The 21,671-nt window shown below is 46.4% G+C and overlaps 1 long non-coding RNA gene across 1 annotated transcript in view; it reads right to left on the reverse strand.

The window, feature by feature from the left end:
- LOC306809855 overlaps positions 1-21,324 on the reverse strand; it is a 639,653-nt gene extending 618,329 nt beyond the window's left edge. Inside the window, exon 1 of the long non-coding RNA XR_013776315.1 lies at positions 21,315-21,324. This is a non-coding gene — a long non-coding RNA (uncharacterized lncRNA). The remainder of the gene's footprint in view (positions 1-21,314) is intronic.
- Between the last annotated feature and the right edge of the window lie 347 nt (positions 21,325-21,671).

Below are 21,671 nucleotides of genomic sequence, written 5' to 3' on the forward strand. Positions count from 1 at the left end.
CCTGCTGACAGTGTTTGATCTCAGATTTGTTCAGACTTTTCATTTTTGTTTGTTTAGTTAGTTGGGTTTTTTGTTTGTTTTTTGTTGTTTTTTTTGGGGGTGGGGGGTTGGTGTTATGTTAGGTCATGGGCAGAGAGACCCAGTTCTATACACTTGTACTCATGTAATGATGGCCTTGGCTTGTCCTCACTGTTTATTTACAATGCAGCCTTGTGGCTCAAGACAGAGCAGAACTGTCTGGAACCAGCACTTGCTCTGCCCTTCTCCCAGATTTCCTGAGTGCTGGGCAGGCACTGTGTCTGTGCTAATGCCACTGCAGCAGCCTCAGTGCAGCCAGAGCACAGCTGGGGAAGGGAAAAAAGGGAAGGGAAGGGAAGGGAAGGGAAGGGAAGGGAAGGGAAGGGAAGGGAAGGGAAGGGAAGGGAAGGGAAGGGAAGGGAAGGGAAGGGCAGGGAAGGAAGGGAAGGGAAGGGAAGGGAAGGAAAAAAGGGAAGGGAAGGGAAGGGAAGGGAAAGGAAGGGAAGGGAAGGGAAGGGAAGGGAAGGGAAGGGAAGGGAAGGGAGAAGGGAAGGGAAGGGAAGGGAAGGAAGGGAGGAAGGGAAGGGAAGGGAAGGGAAGGGAAGGGAAGGGAAGGGAAGGGAAGGGAAAGGGAAGGGAAGGGAAGGGAAGGGAGAAGGGAAGGGAAGGGAAGGGAAGGGGAATGGAAGGGAAGGGGAAGGTGAAGGGAAGGGAAGGGAAGGGAAGGGAAGGAGAAGGGAAGGGAAGGGAAGAGGGAAGGGAAGGAAGGGAAAGGGAAGGGAAGGGAAGGGAAGGGAAAGGGAATGGAAGGGAAGGGAAGGGAAGGGAAGGGAAGGGGAAGGGAAGGGAAGGCAAGGGGAAGAGAAGAGATAGAAGAGAAGAGATAGAGAAAGAGAAGAGAAGGCAGAGAAGAGAAGAGAAGAAGAAGAGAAGAGAAGAGAAGAGAAGAGAAGAGAAGAGAAAGATGATAGCAGAATTTGCCTGGAGGAAAACACCTCTCAGCTGCCCCACAGCCTGTGCTCTCTGAAGCTGCAGATTTTCAGCCCAGTCTCTGCCAGCAGCCCAGTGCAGTGTGCTGCTGCCTGCCTGTGCTCCCTGTGCCCTGCAGGCAGCTCTGAGCTGCTGCTGGGCTGGGCAGGGCTGGGATGGGCTCCCAGCAGCCACACTGGCAGCACCAGCACCTGGCCCTGCTGCTGGGCTCCCTCCAGAGCTTCTCACTGGGCTTTTCTACTTCATTTCCACTTCACAACAATGTGCTTCTGCCAACACCACCAAAGGCATGTCAGCAGTAGCTCAAAATGTAATTTTCTTGTCATGTACTGTTGCCTAATTATTTATATTGCTTATTAGAAATATGGAGAGTTTAACATAATCTGCTGGGGATCAGGGCAGAGACAACCATACATCACATGTATTTCAAATAGAAAAAACAGAAATGAAAACTACGAAAATCACCTGACAGTCAGCATGTGACATCTCTGATAGAGCTCTATTTCTTCTGCCAGGCAGGTCTTTTGTTTATTTCCTTACTTGCACATGTCTAGAAAGAAGGACTGGCAGGAACAGTTAGATCCAGCCTTTGTATTTAGCACAGTAAATCGTGGTTCAGTTTTTTTGCCATCATTATTTCACTGAACCAAATTTATCCCAATGCATGTTCACTGATTTAATCCAGAAATTCATTTAGCCCATAACTTTTTTTAAGCACAAAAATACTCAAGTTGGGTGGAACTACAACTATAATTGGAATCAGAGTCTGAAACAAAAACATTAAAGGGCAGATTCTCCTTAGAGGACCTGACCTCAGACATCTCATGTCCACATGAAAAAAGAGAAGGGAGAAAGGCATGGTCTATTGTGTCTTACAACTGGAATATATGATGTCATAGTAGAACTCCAAAGTAACTCCCAGTGAACAAACATTATCACCAAAGAATTGTGCATGATTAAGAAGCATTTAATGACTGAAAATGACTGCAGTGCAGGAAATATGGAAGACCTTGCAGGAGCATTAAAAAAACCATTTGGAATGTTTCAGTCAGTGTATCCTCTAAGGACTCTATTGGAAAAAACCTTTATAGTGGCACATCAAACATCATCCCAGTGGTGTCCTGGGGGCACTGTCACACACCTGGGGCTGTCCAGGTTTCCCCTTGGTCCCACCTGTGCTGTGGCTGCTCCTCTCCTCCCTGACCTGGGGCAGGTGTCACTGCAGAGCTGCAGCTGCAGCAGCCAGGACTGCTCAGGGCTGGGAGAGTGGCTGAGCAGATTTGGGACCCTCAGGGCTCTGCCCCTGCTGTGGAGGGGCTCAGCAAACAGGGCAGGACTGGCAGTCAGGCTGGCTGCTGCACACACCTCTGGGGATGGCAGGGAATTCCTGCCCTGCTCAGTACAAGAGCAATTTGGAGGGGAAAAGAGCCAGGAGTACAATATTTATGATGTGATCTAAAACAAGAACTGGATAAAAGATTAAATCAGTCACCCAGGTCTGAGACAGAAATATGGTTTTAGTGTTGGAACTGTGGGACTGTCAGACACAGGGGAAGATTCTCCATGGCTCTTCCTCTGAGGAGCTCTGGAACCCTTCTGAAGGGCAGCTTGTGGCCAAACAACTTTACTGACACACTGAGATGTTCCTGGGCTGATCTCAAAGGACCCGTGGTTTATAAGGGGTCAGACCAGAACAGGGATGGCCCTTTGAGTCATGTCAGTGTAAACTAATAAAACCAAAGGCTGGAATTTACAGCAAAACAATGGAAAGGTACAAATAATGTATTATACAAAAGGTTTCATTTGAGGGAGGAGAAATGAAATCTGTGGAAATTCCAGATAGAAGAATTACAATGAGAGAAATCCTGACAAGATGAAAGCAAAATCCCTGTTTAGTGGGCATCTGGTTTAAATTGCTAAATCAGCCATGCCTGGATAAACAATAGTAAGTGTCACAAGCCACCTGTGAGTTCCAGTGGGCACAGGATCAGCTTCTGGCATGGAGTGAGTCCCAGGTAAATTCAGGAGGAGACTGCCAGTCAGCTCTAGCAGTGAGGAGGAAGAGGAACAGGGAAAATCCCAAGCACCTTCCCAGCAGCCACCTGAAGAACTTGTCCCACGGGGCTCAGCTGTTTGTTTCCCTCAATGCCACCCTGTGCCCGTGGAGCTGCTGGCAGCAGGGGAGAGTCAGCCCTGTGCCCAGGCTCGGCCCTGCCCCAGGGCTGAGCCAAGGCAGGGCTGGAATATGGGCAGCCAGACCCTGTTCTGAGTGGGAGACCCTGGTTCATCATGTTTTGGTTGGGTTCAGAGCCTCGAGATATCTCAGTGATGGCAATTATGGGGTTTTGTTCTTTACCTTCTGTGAGCGGAGTTTAGAAACTGAGTGTCACCTTTCCTGCATGAAGGATGGATTTCTTGTAGGAAACATGAGGTTTTCTGTTGGTTTCTGCATTTGTATGGTGGGAGAGGCCAGCCCAGCCTCCCTGGCCGTGTGTGTGGCCAGGCAGTTTGGAATGGTTGGTGGAATGGCTCACTGATGGAGTCTGAGCTGCAAGGGCAGCTCGTGTCAGGAGCCAGCACCTGCAGAGAAACACTGGAATATTGACAAACAGAGCTGAATCCTGGGGTATCTGGCCAGGAGCTGGGTGAATACCACTGGCAAGTGCTCGTTGGCCTGACTTGTTTCCATCAGCTTTGAGTCATGTGTGCTGTGTCTTCAGTCCTCACCTGGCTGCATCCTTCAGTCACTTCAATTACGTTTAACAAATCTTATTTAACTTTTGTTCTTGTGAGCAGTTCTTATTTCGGTTGATAGGAGCAGTGGTATTGACATTTCTGGGGCTGCTCTGGGATGGAATGGTGGTTTGTGGTTCCAGCAGGCTGGTTTGTGATGCACAGTCCTTGCCCAGGGAGTGACAGCCCTGCTGTAAATGCTGATTTATTGTCTTGTTTTGTGAGTGGCCCAGTCAGGACTTGCCACGTTAGAAGCTTTTGCCCTCTGGAATGGATCAGACCTACCTGGGGGCAAACTCAGCTTAATGAGAGTCAGGCATTCCTTCAGGAACATCCCAGCAAGGAAATTTCGACAAAAAGAGAATGAGAAATGAGAATCCAGGGCAGGGTCACCTCTCCCTTCCCTGCTCCTGAGATTCTCTGGGTCACTCTTTATGTTCATCCTCATTGCAGCACTGTGGAGAGGATTGATGGAAGCAAAGGACAGAACCTGTGGGAAGGGGAGCATGTGATGCTGAACTGATTCCCTGGGAAAATGCAAAGCTGGGATTGATCTGGGGATCCAAAGCAGACAGAGGTGTGAATAAGCACCTGCAGAATAATATTGCCCTCCCTCTGCATTTCCTGGGGGGGCAGCAATAGGAAATGGGATGAAAAAATTTCCTGGGGGTCTGACAAGATGAAATGGGATGCAAAACTTGGGTGAGGGGGTGGATTTTAAAAATCAAACAGTAGATAGATCAAAAAGCTGAACAAAAGTGGTTTCCTGGGTTTGCATCATTCTTGTGAGTGCCTGGAATCTGAGTATTGTTTTCACCTTTTTGACAATTGCTGCTGTAATTCCTGTCACTCCTGAAAATTCAGCTGTAATAATGGAGGGAATATAAGCAGACATAGTGATGCAATGGAGAATTTTTTGTTTTACTGTCTTTAGGCAGGTATTAAAAGCCATCACAAGCAACAGGGATTCAAAGCAATATTCTCAATATTCTGTTATCATTTATCTGTATTTCAGTATGATCCACTCTCTGCACTGTTACAATTTGGAGCTGCATTTAAGGCAATATGAAAGAATAAAAAGCAGCAGAGGTTTCTGAAGTGTCATCATGTATGTGCTTAAATACATTTGGAGTTTATACATCCATGTGTATCTGTATCATGTTATCTACAGTTCCCAACACTCTAAAGTCCTCATCTCTGCCTTTCTTATTACACACATGGGTTCAGACATTTAGATTTATATTATTTAACATCTCATTTGCACACACACATATTAGACTTAATTTGTCCTTAATTACTGAAAACATATTTCCTTAAAATTGTGTATTTCCCTCCCTGTGTTCTGTAATATAATTTCTTCTCCTTCCCCTGGCTAAAAAGCCTTTTAGGTGAAATCCTGGTTTGTGGGAAAGCACATTGAAGCCACAGTAACACAGCAACCAGCAATTAAAAATAAGCTGATGCAAACAACAAGAACAGCAAATGTAATCAAAAGCCAGACCTGACACTCTGCATTCTATGGATTTTTTCTGATTCCATTGGGAGTGCTTGAATTTGCCTTGCCCTTTCCTCCAGGCTTTCTGTGGTTCTTATTAATTAGAATTTGTGCTTATAAATTGCCGTTTAAAAAAACCCTCCTCAGTTTTTAGTTTTGGTTTTTGTTTTTCCTCCTCCTTGCACCTCCCCACCAAATGCTCCAATTGTTTACCTACAGCTGGTTTAAACAAGGATGAGTTGGTGCTTGAGATTGTGCTATAAGGCATCTTATTTCAATTTGATTGTGGTCGTGGTTTTTCAGTGTTACTGGTTAGGGTTGTTGGTTTTTCTCGTTGGAGACAGTGGGAACAGAGGGTTCCTTCATCCCAGGCAAGGCACCCACTGCTGGCACAGAGGGGAAGGTTTTGCCTTCAAACTGAGGCAAAGATGCCCCAGGAGCCAGGAGCAGCTCTGGGCTGGGCCAATTTCCATCCCCCTGCAGTGACACTGGATTCACTTGTACACCCACACTGCAGCTTCTCCCAGAGCTCAAAATGTTCAGCTGCAGACACTGGAATGTTGTTTTTTGTCAGAGCATAATTGCAGCCAAATCCTGAGGTGCAGCTCCTCCAACTTCCTGGGTGAGGTTTGGTCTCTCTGCAAGTTTTGTTCTCAGTGGAAGTTTTGCTCTCAGTGGAAGTTCTGGCCTCAGTGGAGTTCTGGCAGTCAGGATTTGACCCATTCTGGTGCTTTGGTTCCTGTCTGCTCCACTCTTTCTGCAGCACCTCTCAAAGGCTTCAGAGCATCCAGGATGGTGTTGTGTGCCATGGAAATAGCCTGGAAAGAGCAAATATTCTTTGTCCCACCAGCAAAATGTGTGGAAAATCCAATTATGCCATATTATGTCCCAGTGCCACAGCAGCATCAAGCCCAAGATCCAAGAATCCCAGAGTTTTCCATGAAGAAACATTTATTTCTGAAACATTTACACCAAATTCAGGCCTTGCCAGTGAGCAGATAATCCCAGAGGAGGTGCCAGTGGGTCAGTTCCTGCCTTGGCAGCTGTGCTGTGTAATCAGTGACCAAACCATCAGCAGGTTTGGGTAAATTCAGTGGCACCTGCAGGGTGAGACCCCTGCCCAGCCTGGGGGGATGCTCCCACTGCTGCAGGGCAGCACTTTGTGTGGACATTTCCTGTGGAAATGGAAAGGTGATGTTGTCACCTGGAGTTTATGGCTGTTGACATGCACATCCATGGCCCTTGTGCAAACAATAAATTTGGTTGCAATGCAACAAAATAAAAAATTCTCAGTGTGAAGTCAGAGAGAGGAGTTATTGAGAGGTCTTGCCAGGATTTGAAAAGAAGAAAGGAGTTTCTAAGGGAGAAAACCAGCTTGAGGGAAAGTCTAAATTTAGAAATAGTGCTCCGTGTTTAATAAGATAAATATAAGGCTGAGTCAACAGTAAATATATCCAGAGATGAATGATGAACGTGGAGCAGACATGGAGGAATCACATTCTCACAGCTCAGGAGCACTGGGAGCATCTCAAAGGAACAGAAAGGTTTGGCAGGAGCCAGATCTGCTCCCAGCCTGCTGAAGCAGAGTGTGCCTGTGTGACTGTCTCACACACAACTGGTAGATAAATACATGTATTTGAAGGAAGCAAAGCAGCACATCCATGGTGTGGAGGCAGGGAAAGTGGGGTCAGAGGTCATGAAGGTCTGTTTCCAGCTCCACAGAGTGGCTCCTCACTCTGTGTGGCTTCCATTTTGGCAACTGGAGTCCTTAGCTATTGTTTTTTCTGTTAGGAAAAGATAGTGATCTGAGTCCTTCTCACAGCTTGCATAAAAAACATCTTATTCAGCTGCAGCTTTGCTGTTGCCAGATTTTCCCCCAGTCCAGTGGTTTAGCTCAATTGAACTTTACTGCAGCAATGTTTTCTTCACTCTGGCTGAGGATCAACTTTGGCACTTTGACATTTTGATCTAAAATATTTCCAGAATGAAAGGTATTGTCCTGATCTGTTACAGGAGGGTAGCAATGAATACCTACTGCTATGAATCCTGTTGGATCAGGCTCTGGCTCAGATGCCTGTTTATTTTGGTGACATGCTGACTGAAGAATTTCATGGAGCCTGTGAGTTGACAGAGGGGCAGAGAGTGGAGGGGGAATGTTTGCTCTTGGTGTTTGTGTTCCCCGTGCTGTACAACCCCTCCATTCCCCTTCTCAGCTGGGATGGTGAAGCTCAGGTGCAGGTTCCTGCTGCCCCACTTGGCTGGGAAAGGGTCCTCTGCTCTCCCTCCCAATCCCGGCAGCTGTGCAATGCACACTGCCTGCTCCTCCTCCATCCTCCTCTCCTCTCTCTCCTCTCACTCCTCTCCTCTCCTCTCCTCCTCTCTCCTGGCTCCGCATCCTCTCCTCTCCTCACAATCCTCTCCTCTCACTCTCCTCTCCTCTCCTCTCATCTCCTCGCCGCTCCTCTACTGCTCCCCCTCTCCTCTCCTCCTCCTCGGCCTCTCCTCTCCTCTCCTCGCCGCCCTCATCCTCTCCTCTCCTCTCCTCTCCTCTCCTCTCCGCTCCTCCTCCCGACTCTCCTCTACCTCTCCTCCTCCTCTCCTCTCCTCCTCATCTCCTCTCCTCTCTTCCTCTCCTCTCCCCTTCTCCTCCTCCTCCCCTCTCCCTCCTCCTCCCTCTCCGCTGCCATCTCCCTCTTCCTCTCCTCTCCTCCTCACTCGCCTCTCCTCCTCTCCCCTCTCCTCTCCTCTCCTCTCCTCTCCTCTCCTCTCCTCTCCTCTCCTCCTTCTCCCATGGCATCACCTGAAATTGCAGAACTGAGATTTCATCTCTGAATGGACATTTTGCTCCATGTATTTAGGGGATAAAAACCAAAAAAGCCAAACTCTGAGATTTCAGGGTGTTTATATGTAAGGTAAAAAGGAATGTTTCTTTTTCAGACTTCTTGGCAGAGCTGATGGCACCTTTTCCTCCTTGTCCTCACTGATCAGTGCTCCCTCAGATGGAACCAGAGCCCTTTGTTGTGCTTTATATCAGGAACTTCTTTGAGACAGAAATTTTTTTTTATTTCATGTTTTTCATTAGACATTTTAAAATATCAAATGCCTGCTGTCCCCTCATACAGGTCTGTTTGTTTTCTCCTGGTTTGTTATTTCCCTAATCCAAACCATAAAAGAGTTTTTCTGAAAGGTTCTGGAGGAGCCTAAAGACTCTTTGTCTGTTAGACTGCAGGGGAAAGGGAACAATGAGAAGTGAAAGGTGAACCAGGTAACAGCAGCCTGGAACCAGGGGAAAGCAATGTCCCCTGAAATTAAAATTATTGTGTCTGTGTTGTACACCTCCCTGTGGTGTTTTACTGTTCACAGCAACATTTAGGTTTTTTGCAAGGAGGAACCAAAGGAGTTAATGATCATGTAAAAGCACAGAATCAGAACCCTGACAGCCTAATTGCTGTGCTGACAGCACAGTTCTCTGCCCGGTGGGATTTCCATCTCCTGTACTGCATCCAGCAGAGGCAGGGACTCAGACACACCTCTGCAAGCACCTGCTGGCAGGAGGATGAGTGTGGGTGGCTCCCAGGGAGCAGGAAAAAGCACCTGCCAGGGAGTCTCAGCACTCCCTTTGTGCAAGGGGATCAAACCCACATTTAAAGGTGTTTGAGAAAAATAAAAGAATGAACAGAAGTTGTTCTAATTTTATCCAAGGCTCGTTTTTTCCAGTTTGTCAAGGTGGGTTTGATTTTTGCTTCCATCTTGAATAAAAGAATTAGAGAATAAAAGGGATCCAAGACATTTTTAATCAGGAAACAAGGGGTGAGGTGTATTTCTCTGCAGAGATTGGTATTGGCCAAATGCTTTGTGTGTGCATTGGAAATTCCAGTGGCCTCCTTATTCCTCTGCACAGGTGCCATATTTGTTGGCACTGCTACATTTAATAGGGCTGCTGCTGAATAGAGAGTCAAATATTCTAAATATCAGCTCAGGTCATTTGTGGTGTAAAAACCTGGAATGTAGTGAATGCCATGATAAGATTCTTGTGAAGATAGGGAGGGATACAGCTGAGTTCTCCTCAGGGCATTTCTTTGGAAGTTCCACTCTGATTTTGTTTCCCATGTTGTAAAAATATTTGCAGATTTGAGGAGCTAGAATTTTGGATGCTCTCCTCATCCTGATTGGCAAGACCAGCCCTGGTTGTTCTAGCAAGTTCACCCTAATGCTTGCTTATGCTGGAAAAATAACTTTACAAAGCTAAGAGTTTACAGGAATTCCATGGAAAGCTAGAGGAGGAAATGACTGCACTGTGTTCTGCAGGAAAAATGAGACTTTTCTTTTGACAACTGAGCAATTTTCAAGCAGTGTGGCAGCTGGGGAAGCAGCTGTCTGTGCAGTCTCTCACCTGCTGGTGTTCCACAGTGCTTCATTGCAACTTAGAAAAGGCACCTGAAAAAGACTGAAACAGGACTTATGCATCAGATGAGTGAGGAACACAGTGGGCTTTTCTTGTGAGTTAATGTGAACTTTGAGTTACTTTTGTTATTTGTTATAAACTGGGCTGTGTCTGGCTGTGTAGGAAAGCTGTGGTGAATCTCTATATAATAATGCAGAGACAAGGAAAAGAGTTCCAAGATGGTCTAAGGGATAACCCAGAGGGTCACCAGGGAGCCTGGATGTGTGATCTGGCACAGCAGCCACAAAAGGAGAGCTGAACCCTCTCCCAGGTTTAATTCCATCCCCCTGAACAGGAGCTGCTTCTCCTCAATGCCTGCAGTCTCTTGTTAACATCAGCTGGGGATCTGCTCTCCAAATGCTTCATTTTTTGGTCTGGGTTGTAAAATTATGGTGTCTTTCAACGTGATGCCCTCTGTCACTGGGGGAGAAAAGCCATAGCTGTGTCTCCAGGCCATTTCAGTGCAGCTCTGTCAGCTTTGAGGGCAAGGGAGAGCAGAGCAGGGAGGGAAGGCTTTGAAAACCCTCGTCCTCACTTCCACTCAGCTCTGTCAGAAATTCATTGCAGCTTTTTCATGTCATCCCAGTAATTGAAACCAGCACCAGAAACCAACAGCTTCAGAAAAAAGAAATTAAAAGTGAAGGTTCTTATCATGATACCAGCTAATGTTTCTTAGAAGAAGCAGCACTCTGGGCTTGTGCTCCTGCCAGCAAGAGGCCAGGGCCAGAGAAGTCAGGATTTTACATCTGCAGAACTCAGACATCACTGGAGCACCAGTGAATCCTTCGAGTCGTTCTCTGAAATGTGGGAACTCTGCTGGACTTGTTACCAAGTGACCCAAACCCAATCCAAAAAACCCAAGTCGTGTTAGAATAGAAATGGAAATGCTTAACCTTTTCAATGAAGAAAACTCCAAATTAGCTAAGACAGAACAGAAATAAAAGAACTTATAAACAAGTTTCCCTGGCCAGGCCTGGGCAGCAGCTCCTCCACTGTGTCCCCATCACTCTGAGCCTGGGGCTTGCTCAATCCTCCCTCTCAGGGCTCCCACTGCTGCAGCTCCTTGCTGTGCCTGCCTCTCCATCTGTCTGGCATCCTCTTTCTTCTGCCCTGAGAAGTCTCAATTCCTCCTCAAGGGGAGAAGCAATTTCTCACTCCCTCCAAGGGATTTCTTCAGTCACTTGTTTTTTAAAGGCAAACAACACACAAAGTAGAGACAAATCAAACAGATAACTGGCTGTCACAGAAATCCATAGCAAAGTGAATAAAAATTAGATTTCCATGATCTCTCTGAAGTCCCACTGGGTGTTTATAGCATGAGCAGGATTAAAGCCAGTGTCCTTTGTCTGGTTTGTGGCTGTTTCCTCTCTGAATAATGCCATGCTCTCGCCTGGAGTGCTTGAGAGCAAGAAGATTCTTTGTAAATTCTGTTTTCATTGGGAATTTTCACAAGCTCTTCTGTGACACTCTGCAATGCCCACGTCATGTCAGGAAGGGACATCCAGCACCTCAGTCCTGATGGTCTGGCCATTGTTCTGCACAGAAGGAGAACACCCATGGTACAAACACCTTGCTGTGGCCAGAGAGGGAAACCTCATGGAGTGTGAGCTTGGTGTGTAGGGAAAGGGAAGAGTCTGAGTGCTGTACTGCAAAGCTGGGTTTGTTTGGGATAAACTCCCCTGGCTGGTGCAGTGCCTGTGGCTGAGCAGACTGTCAGAATTCTGGAATGACTGAGGAGCTGCACTCCAGCTCTGGTTCAGGCATCCCTTCCTGCAGCTGATGGACAAAGGCAAAGGCTGCTGCAGTTATTCTGGGTGCCCTGAGGGGTCTCACAGAGCAGCCCCATTCCCAGCTCTGTGCTGGTTGGAGCAGCAGCTCCAGAGCCCAGTTTTTATAACAAACTGCCCTGAGCAATCAGGTTCTGAACCAGCTACACCAGACTGTTAGACCCTTGCTAAGACAAGTAAATAATTAAATGTACAGTTTATAATTTTCTTTTTCTCTTCTAGTTTTTATCACTAAAAAACAAACAAACAAACAAAAAACAAACAAAAAACCTCAAAGACCAAAAAGAACTCCAACTCCTGTAATCTTTATAATGTGTGCAAACTTGCCATGGGGCTATAAGCAATATATGAGCAGCCTGCATCTCACCATTTCTATTTTATTATTGCTTTCACTGGCCCAGTAGGAACAGAAATTCAACTGGATCAATGGGAACAACTGTATGTTTCCTATTCCATTGCCATTTTTGATCCAGGACACTTTTGCTTAGGCTCAGCACATTACCCAGTGCATTTAAATCTATATTTAGTTTCTTGTAGAGGAGAAGCCCAGTCACAAAACCCAGCTGCAGTGGATGTTTTGACATGCATGCTGTAAACCAGTGATTAGCAAGCTTTTCAGCCCCCACAAGCCAAAATGAGTTATCCCACTGTGATTCTCTGGGCAAAACTATTTGACATCATGGGATCCTGTGATGCCAAGTGGCCAAAAATTACAGGAACTGTAACTCATGGGCAAGGTGAGGACAGCTTTCAGGGAGATACCACAACATCCTGTCACTTTGGAAATTCTGGCTGCAGAGCTGGGAAGCTGCAGCTTGCTTAACTTCTGGTTCTAATTCTGTCTGCCAGATGTGTGGCTGCAGTGGGGAGGGCCAGCACGCAAACCTGCAGTGCCAGGGACCCAGGAGATGTGGGCTGGGGGTGCCAGCCTCAGAAACTCTGAACACCTTCCCCTCCCTCTGAAGTGGCTTTCCTCCTGAGTAAAAAACAATTTCATTGTAAAAACACATGCCACAAAATGTTTACTTCTGTTATGTGTCCAATACAAAACACAAAATGAGGAAAAAATGCACTGCAATTTTTCAATAAGCTGAAATAAAAGCCAACCCTCCCCCCCCCCAGCCTGAGGGTGCTTTATGTGATAGGTTATCGTTGTCCATGCATGAGTTTTGCAGGCAAATCAACTCCAAATGGATTAAGGACAGCCAAATTGCTAAAATAAGACTCATAATAATAAAAACCAGCCCAAATGAATCATGGCATGTATGGATAAAGTGGTGAATCACATTCCGTGACAGAAGAGTCCCTGAAAGTTTTGTGACTCTGTATCATCATAAAAAATAATTTCACAGCTAAACTATTGGACATAAAAATGACAGCTATGATGCAAAGCTCTCTGTGTTTAATAAATAACCTCAGAATACAATGTTTGAGCATAGGAAATTCCCTGCTGGGCCAGTTCAGTGGAGAGGTTTTGATAGCTCACAAAGGAGGTGCTTTCAGGACAAGCCCTGAGCCTGGCCCTGCTCAGGCCCCTTTCCCTGGTTTTCCTGTGGCATCCCGAGCTGTGACCTTCCCCTGAGTCCATCCCTGAGGCTCACCCACCCTGAAGGCAGCAGGAGGCAAATTCCTGCAAGGAGCCTGCAGCAGCAGAACCTTCTACCTGCCCCAGATGTTCCCAGCTCTGTTTGACTGGGGATTTACTGGCTGAAAGTGGTGCCAGAACCTCTTGGAGAATCCTTGGCTAGGAATGTTTGGGTATTCTCTGGTTCTAGGAATGTTTGGATATTCTCTGGTTCTAGGAATGTTTGGTTATTCTCTGGTTCCAGAAATGTTTGGGAATTCTCTGGTTCTAGGAATGTTTGGATATTCTCTGGTTCCAGAAATGTTTGGGTATTCTCTGGTTCCAGAAAAGTTTGGGAATTCTCTGGTTCTAGGAATGTTTGGATATTCTCTGGTTCTAGGAATGTTTGGGTATTCTCTGGTTCTAGGAATGTTTGGTTATTCTCTGGTTCTAGAAATGTTTGGATATTCTCTGGTTCTAGAAATGTTTGGATATTCTTTCTCTGGTTCTGGGTGGGGTCAGCAAACCTCCTCAGCTCCCCTGTGGTCATTGATCCAGCCATTGTTATTAATATCATTATTAATTATTGGCAGTTAAACCCAAAGCCCTTCCACCTCTGCTGTGCTCCTATCCTGCCTGTGGAAGCACCTGCTCCTCCTTTTCCTAGGGAGCTATAAGTGGATTTTGTTTATGGTGAATAAAGGGTTTCATTGTAAAGATTGAGAGGTCCTAATTGGGAAAATTCTGGCAAAGATTATTTGTCAGTTTTATGGAATAAAGCTGCTTGTCATGCTTTTACCTCCAGGAACTGGAGGAAGGCCAGGGAGATTGTTCTCCTCTAACTTTTCATGAAGAGCTTCTTTTCATAGCACACAAAAAAATAGACTGAGAAGAAAAGAAAGAAAAAAAACAACAAAGAAACCCCCCAAAACAACATAATTTCAACACCCAGGATCAGGAAACAGGAGTGGCTGAAGAGCCAGGCTGTCCCTTGAAGTCACACTGTTGTTCATGGGCTACAAAGCCATTAGACCTCCAGAAAAATGAAAATTATTCCGTGTTAGGAATGCTCCTCATTAAAACAATGTCTTGTTCTGATGTCCACTTACTCAAGCCAGGATAAAATAACTCCAAAGGGGATTGAAAAGACAAAAACAACCCAGTAGCTGGTAAACAAATTTTGGAAGCTAAATACATCTCAAAGGAAAAATTTTAGAAATTACTTGACCACCCTGAGTAGATCTTTGCAATCAAAGTCATGTGATACTTGAGGCACTTCAGTTTTGCAAACAAAGACAGGAGAAGGTTTCATGCTAAAAGCAGAAGTAAAAAAGATGGCTTTTAAAATAAATCATATACAACTTTCCAGCAGTGAAGGTAATTAAACATTGCAGTTGTTTATCAGGGACAGCAGTGGCTTCACCAGGTTTTGAACAATCACAATGGAATTAGATCCATTTCAAGAACATGTGTGTTAGTTTAGCCCCAAAAAAAGAATTACAGCCTCTGTATTCAGGACAAATTAAAGGGCCATAATATTCCCTTTCACATCTTTCAGCATTTGGCTCTGTAAATCTGCTTCAGAGAAACTTCTGTTGGGCTGGAGGCTGCAGGGCTGGAGTTTCAGGATGTCACTGCTCTGTTCCCTTCACTTTGCTTCAATGTGCAAAGAGCAGGTAACACTTTTAGGATTGTGTCCCAGGGCACATAACTGGGAATTTAGCTGCCTTCTCATGGCTGATTGTTCCTACTGAGCTTTGGTGTCCATGTGGTCAGAAATGATCTTTGGACCTTCTTCCCTCTTCAGTAACTCCTGCTCATGAAGTTGGGAATAACCAGAAATAGCTTCTTTCTCACTGCCCTTCTCCTTCCAGGTGAGATGACTCCCTGCAGTGGGGGATGTTCAGGGTGTGTCTGACCCTGCTGGTCCCAGCATGAAATACCAGCAGTGGGTTCTGCCCACCTCCCACAGGCTCCCAAACACCTTCTGCACACCCATATCTTGTTCTATCATCAGTGTCACAAGGTGGAATGTGGAATCTGCTGTTTCTCAACTATTTTGGTGAGGGCTAGAAATGCCAAGTGTCTCCTTTTTATGTGGGACAAAATGAAACTCTGGTTCTATCATGGCTGATGGGTGTTTTCCTAAATATTCAGTAGTCTGCCTCTGTGTGACAGCTCTCCTATAGAGTTTGGATTCTGAGACTTGTGTATTTTAGGATTTTCCTTGTCCAGAGCAGCCCCTGGGCAGGCACAGCACCGTGGTACCTGTGGCACAGTTTTATTTGTGATTCCCAGGCATTGTGTCCATGAAGGGAATCACAATGAGCTGTGTTTGTGCTCAGTGCCTGTATTCTCTCGTGCTCTCTCACCTCTGTTTTGTGGCATATTCAGCCTGTGATTTTCAGATTTTTGTGCTGTCAGTATTTACCACAGAATTTCTCAGCCAAACTCAGTATTCAGCACAGACACAGATCCTCAAGGACCAGTGGAGAGGGGAAGGTTCTCCCAGAATGTTCTTCTTGCTCCAGAAAGTGCTCAGGCTTGCCCAAAGTTCTTCCAGGAGCTATTAAAGAGGTTTTCAGATGTTGGTATTGGTACAAAATGCCAGAAAAGACAACAATCTGCTGCCAGGTGTGTGACTGCCCCTGCAGAGCTGGGCAGGCTGTGCTGTCACTGCCTGGGCAGTCAGAGCCCCTGGCAGGACCTCTGTGCTCTGTGCCAGAGCAAACACAGGGCTGAGACAATCCTTGTCCCAGGGAAGAGACAATGGGATAAAAAACAGGGCACCAAAAAGCTCCTGGGCATTCCTGTGTGACAGGCACGAGAAGATTGTAGGTGCAGGGTTAAGGAGCTCCGGGAGAGGAAGGAATGGAAACAGGAGACAGGAAAGGACAGGAGAGGGCAGTGGTGGCATTTTCCCGGGAGGAGTCGGTCCTGCAATCACGGTGCTGTCAAACGCTACAAACTGGCAAGTTAAAAACCTAATCAGTGATTGCAACCTCGACGAGAGGCTGCTATAAGGAATTAACCATGATAAAAACTATGGGTAGAGACGTTTGCTGAGCATCTACCTCCTACTGCCCACTTCCATGGCTTGTACTTGCTGAGCAAACCATGTGTTCTTCTGGAATTACAGCCCGGGAATGCCCCCAGAGAGGGGCAGGGAGTGGGGCAGGGTCTGGCTCTGCTCAGCCTCCCTGGCTGCCACCGACCGGCCTTTGTAGCTTTGAATAAATGTTTGAAGAGATGCCTCCACCAACCCACCCTGCGTGGATCATGTGCCCTGTTCTTTGTCAATATTGAAATGTGGAAAGAAAGAGGTGAATCTTTGTGCAGGAGGGGAAATGGAGAGGGGAGGGATGGTCAGAGCCTGGTCCCACAGACATTTCCTGGGACACCCTGAATCACCCTGGAGCTGGGCTCTCCCAGTCAGGCTGCCAGGAGCTGAGTCTGCTCACAGGGGTGAAGAATCACAGAAACAAACACTGTGCAGAAGAATCACAGAAACAAACACTGTGCAGAGGAATCACAGAAACAAACACTGTGCAGAAGAATCACAGAAACAAACCCTGTGCAGAAGAATCACAGAAACAAACACTGTGCAGAAGAATCACAGAAGCAAACCCTGTGCAGAGGAATCACAGAAACAAACCCTGTGCAGAAGAATCACAGAAACAAACACTGTGCAGAAGAATCACAGAAGCAAACCCTGTGTGGAAGAATCACAGAAGCAAACCCTGTGCAGAGGAATCACAGAAACAAACCCTGTGCAGAGGAATCACAGAAGCAAACCCTGTGCAGAGGAATCACAGAAGCAAACCCTGTGCAGTTTGGGGTTGCTGTGGGTGTGCCAGGGAGGCTCAGAGCAGCAGGGCTGTGCTGGTGCTGGGCAAATACTGCTTGACAAAAAGTCCCTGTCCCCTGAGGTTACAGTTCAGAGCAGAGAGAGCAAACAATGACAGAACAAACACATCAGCCTTCCAAACGGGGAAGATCCTGAAAACGGGTAAAGATTTTTGCTGTTGTCTATAAAACAAGGACCAAGAGCTGGCTCATCCCAGCAGAGGGAGACTGGAGAGGGGAAGCTGAGGCAGTGAAGAGCACCCCAGCCAATTTGTTGATGACTAACATACTTTAAAACAACAGGCTGCTTTTTAAGCTTAGAAGGTGATTTGCTGAGTGGTTATTGGCTGTTCACTCCTGGTCCTGATAAGAGCTCCCACAGGACATTCAGTTCTTTCCAGCTTCTCCCAGGTTTATCTGTGAACATCAGAGCAGAGGGAAGGAGCTGGGCAGGTTTGTCTCATCTCTGAGTAATCCTGGAGTGCTGGGCTGGCCCTGCAGCCCATGGACAGCACTGACCTGGCTGCCCTGGGCAGCTCTGTCCTGCCTTAGCAGGGTTTGCACAGGTGAAGCTCAGAGGAGCCTCCAACCCACCATGGCCTGGCAGGGTCCACTGGCAATTATCACCAGTGACTCTAAGAGCAGGACTCAAATCAAACTGATTTTTACCAGCCTGGGAAACCCAGAGACCTGCATGGAGATGACAGTGATCATTCCAAAGGCTTTGCTGAGGAGTGGCAGAGGGCATGCAGGGCTGTGCATTCCTGGCACATCTGCCTTGGCACAGAGCTCCCTGCTCAGTGTGATTGAGCTGTGAGCAGAGCAGTGGGACTGGATGGCCTCCTGAGCCCTTCCAGCCTGAACTGTCCTGTAATTCTACAGATTTTTATCCTGTTTTCTAGATCACAGCTGTGTTTAATATTAGTTATTTACCAGTAGTATTGTGTGTATGCATCTTTAGGCCCCATGGAGATAATTTAACCTGTATTAATGGTGTCACGTTTTTGGGGTTGAAAGGTCCCCAAGATGTTCTCAAAGCACATAAAGGAGCTTTATCACACTGCTGAGGATCAACTGCTTTTGTCCTCTGCTTACTCACAGCATTTGCTTATTATATATACACCTAGTCAGTTTGTAATAATAACCCAGTAATAGTTTGGGGTATTCCACATGGGAAGTGGCTCTGCAGCTACAGCAGGAAGATGGAAGGAGGATCTGTTTTTTTGGCTGAGTCAAAATGTGTGGGAGGAGAATGATAAGGAGCAGGCAAGGAGTGAGTGGCAGAGGCTGGGGAGGAGGGGATGGAAACCCAACTGGCCCAGTCAGTGTTTCATGTTCTTATCCTCTGGGCTGCAATTCAGCCTCTCCCCTTCCTCTTTGGCCTCAGGAATCAAAAGGTCCTGCAAGTGGCATGGAAGGGAAATGCTTGTCTGCTATGCAAAAGCAGCTGAAAAAACCAAGGGAGACTTTCAGGAGGATGGGGCTACAAAGGAGAGCTTGGGATGCTGACTCAGGGCTCTTCTCACAAATACCAGGCTGTACAATCTGCTTTGTTCACTTAACAGCTTTCTTCCTAAGCCAGTTTGGTCTCTGCTGCTCCCATGTTTGACAGCTCTAGAATCAGATTGTTGAATTGGTTGGGAGCCTTCTAATTTTCATTCAGCCTTGGTTTATTGATAGTCAGTTCATGCCTATTTACTCTTACTCCAACAGCAGTATTTAACTTAATATGTTCTTTTCCTTCCTTTCCTATTTCCCTTGAGTCATTAATAGCCATCAATCATATTCTTTTTCATGCTTCATTTTGCTAAGTTTACTGACCTTCTTTCTTGTATCACTCCCTTGCTCAAAGAAAATTCATCTTCACTATTCCTGAAGACTTGAGGGACTGGAATTACACTTCCCTTTACACTGCTTGAGCTAGTGGTAAATAATACATCTATGTTATAATGTGGGAAGAAATGAAATGTTCTGCAGAATGAGGATCTTGCTGGTCCTAGCAAACAGGCCCAGGCACAGGGGTTTGCAGGCTGGGATGGAAAGCTGAGTCTCTCTGGCTGTGCTGCAGCTGCACCCTGAGCTGGAGCCCCTCAGGTTTTGGAAGAAGAGCAATGGGGCCAGGATGGCTGTTTGTGCTCAGCTTTCAGGAAAACTGTCCTGAGCTCCATTGCTGGGGCATTTTGTGAGTGGGGATCTGGCCATGGGCACTGGCCACAGGCCAAGGAGGAGGTGGTTGCAGTATCAGCATTCCTAAGTGATGCTATTTTTGTTATTTTTCTTTACGTTGAGCTTTTCCTGCCAGATGAGAAATACCAATTTTTGTGTTAATCAAGAGAAATGTGAATGGATGACCCATAAAAGCTCAGAAGTCAGAAAGGAGTTGAGAAGAGCCCAGGTTTGGTGGTGGGAGCTGCAGTGGTGGAGGCAGTGAGAGGCTGCAGGGAGGTCAGGCAGGGGACAGCACTGGGATGTCCCACAGCAGGGGAAGAGCTCCAGCCCCTGGTGCTCCTTGGCTGGGAAGCACTGCCCCATTTTTCTTGTCAGAGAAGTTAATCAGAGTGTTCTCTGGGAGAGCAGCAGCACTTTGTGCTGAGCAGGCTGGAAATCCAGGTCAGCCCTTAGTGGAGTTACTCACAGTTTCATGTTTTGGACAAGTCTATACTGCTGAAAAATGTAATCACTGCATTTTAATTGGGGTGTATTTGTCTTTTTCACTACCAATTTTGAAAAGCCCTCACACTTTCTGCTGTCACCTCAGCCCATGAGGTTTGTTCTGATGTGTCTGTGCTGTTTTTCATTGTCTGTCAGTACCTGGAAAAAAGAGCAGAGGGAGCTGCCTGTGCAGCTTAGATACAATTTGATTAGTAGTGATTGATAAATCAGATATTTGATTATTTTGGTCTGGCCTGAGTTCAAGCTCTTGTTCCCTCCCAGCTGTGGGAGGGCTAGTTCAGCCAAAAAAATCCATGCCTAGATTTTTACTTTCGGGAAGTTCAGGCATTTGAGATCCAAAATTAGGTTTTCAGTTTGTGCCAGGAAGGAATCAGCCATTAGATTAAGAATTTGGATGCTTTCCCTCACAAAAATTTCTGGGAGTTGTATGTCAGATCCAGGATTTGAGATCTATTCCCAGAGTAAGTTCAGCAGTAAAGCTATGCCTCATCTTCTCATTGCAGAGGTAGGAAGGGAAAAATGGAAAATTGGCTTGAAGGAAAAGGGGCAGAAAAAAGAAGAAAAAAAGAAGGAGTAAAGAAAAAATGCAAAAGGTGGTCAGTCACATGGGTGGCTGGGGAATGAAGCTCAAGGGCACAGGGAGGCAGCTGAAAGATCAGATTATAAATGTTGCTTTGTGTCAAAGGTTCTTCTTTCCGTGTTCCAGTGGCTGTCCCAGACACTCGGGGTCAAGAGGTGATTTTAAGTTGGCCATTGATTCATGCAAGATGCCTGGTTATGAAATGTGGGAATCTTTCACCAGAGGGAAAAACTTCCCCGTGAGCGGCTGCCTGGAAAGCCACAGCAGGGAAGGGTTAATGGAGCTGAGCCTGCAGCTGGGAATTGCTGTGTCCAGGAAACAAGGCAGAATGCACAAACCATGAGACCAGCTGGAGCCTGCTGGAATCCCATCCATGCTGGCAGAGCTGGCTGTGGTCTCCATTCTGACATCACTGCATTTGCGTCACGCAGGAATGCCTTGACCACTTCTCCCTTTCTATTTTTTCCTGTCTCCCTCTGATTTCTGAGGCTGACTCAGGTTTGCAATGAGAAGAGGCAGATCACAAAGCCCCCAGAGCTGTGAGCTGCAGGTTTTGGGGTGCAGGAGCAGCTGTGCTCAGGGAGCGTGGGGTGAGTGGGAATTTCCCAAATTTCTGCTGCATCACCAGGCTGTGACAGAGCCCAGAGGAGAAACACTCCTGGGGACAGGAGATGTCCAAGAGCTGGGCACAGAACTGCACTGCTGCTTTCTGAGTTTAGTTTAATTGAGCAAACAGGCCAGGTGCTGTGGAGCAGCTGAGGATGCTCTCAGCAGCATTTGGGAGAATTTGTGTCCCCTGCTGATGCTGGCTGCCCACAGCAAGAGCCTCTCTTGTGCCCCATCCTCATCTTCCTCTGGAAAGGCCTGGCAAAGGTGTCAGGTGTGCTCTGCATGGAAGACCTTTTGTTTTAGAAAGGATTGTGACCTCAGAGGGCTGTTAAGGAAAATACATTGTGCTTAAGTATTTCAGGACTTCTTCTGAATCCTGTTTGTGTCTGGTATTTATCCTCAGCAGCTGATTTGCAGCTTCACTGCTCTGCAAGCAACCACTGATTATCCTGTGATTCTTCTCCTCATGATTAACATTCTAAGCCTTAATGTTCAGCCTTATTTTAAAGTGCAGAATAGGGCAATCATCACAAAGGAATCGCTGTGGCAATCCTGGGAAAATGTATATGAGTGACTGGGTCACCAGGGGAATGGAAGAAAACCAAAAAAGTGCTCTTGGAAATTTTGTAAAGAGATAGGCTGTTAAAAGACTGATCTAGATCTCTGTTCTAGAAAATATTATCTAGAAAATTAATCCAGAATGTCTGTGTGGAAGTTTGTCACAATTTCATCTCTCTTTCTCAGAGTGTGCTATTTAAATATTTGCCTTCTTTTCCTCTACATGTTTACACAAACATTTGTCTCACTATAAGGCAGAGTGAGCCCATGGCACACAGGTGTCACAGCCAGCCTCCAGGGCTTTTAAAAAACTGCCTCTGAAAGTCCTTGGCACATGGATTTTGCCAGATTCATTGGCATCCTTTAATTTAGGT

This window comes from Erithacus rubecula (genome assembly GCF_903797595.1).
Source record: "Erithacus rubecula genome assembly, chromosome: 18".
Taxonomy (NCBI): Eukaryota; Metazoa; Chordata; class Aves; order Passeriformes; family Muscicapidae; genus Erithacus; species Erithacus rubecula.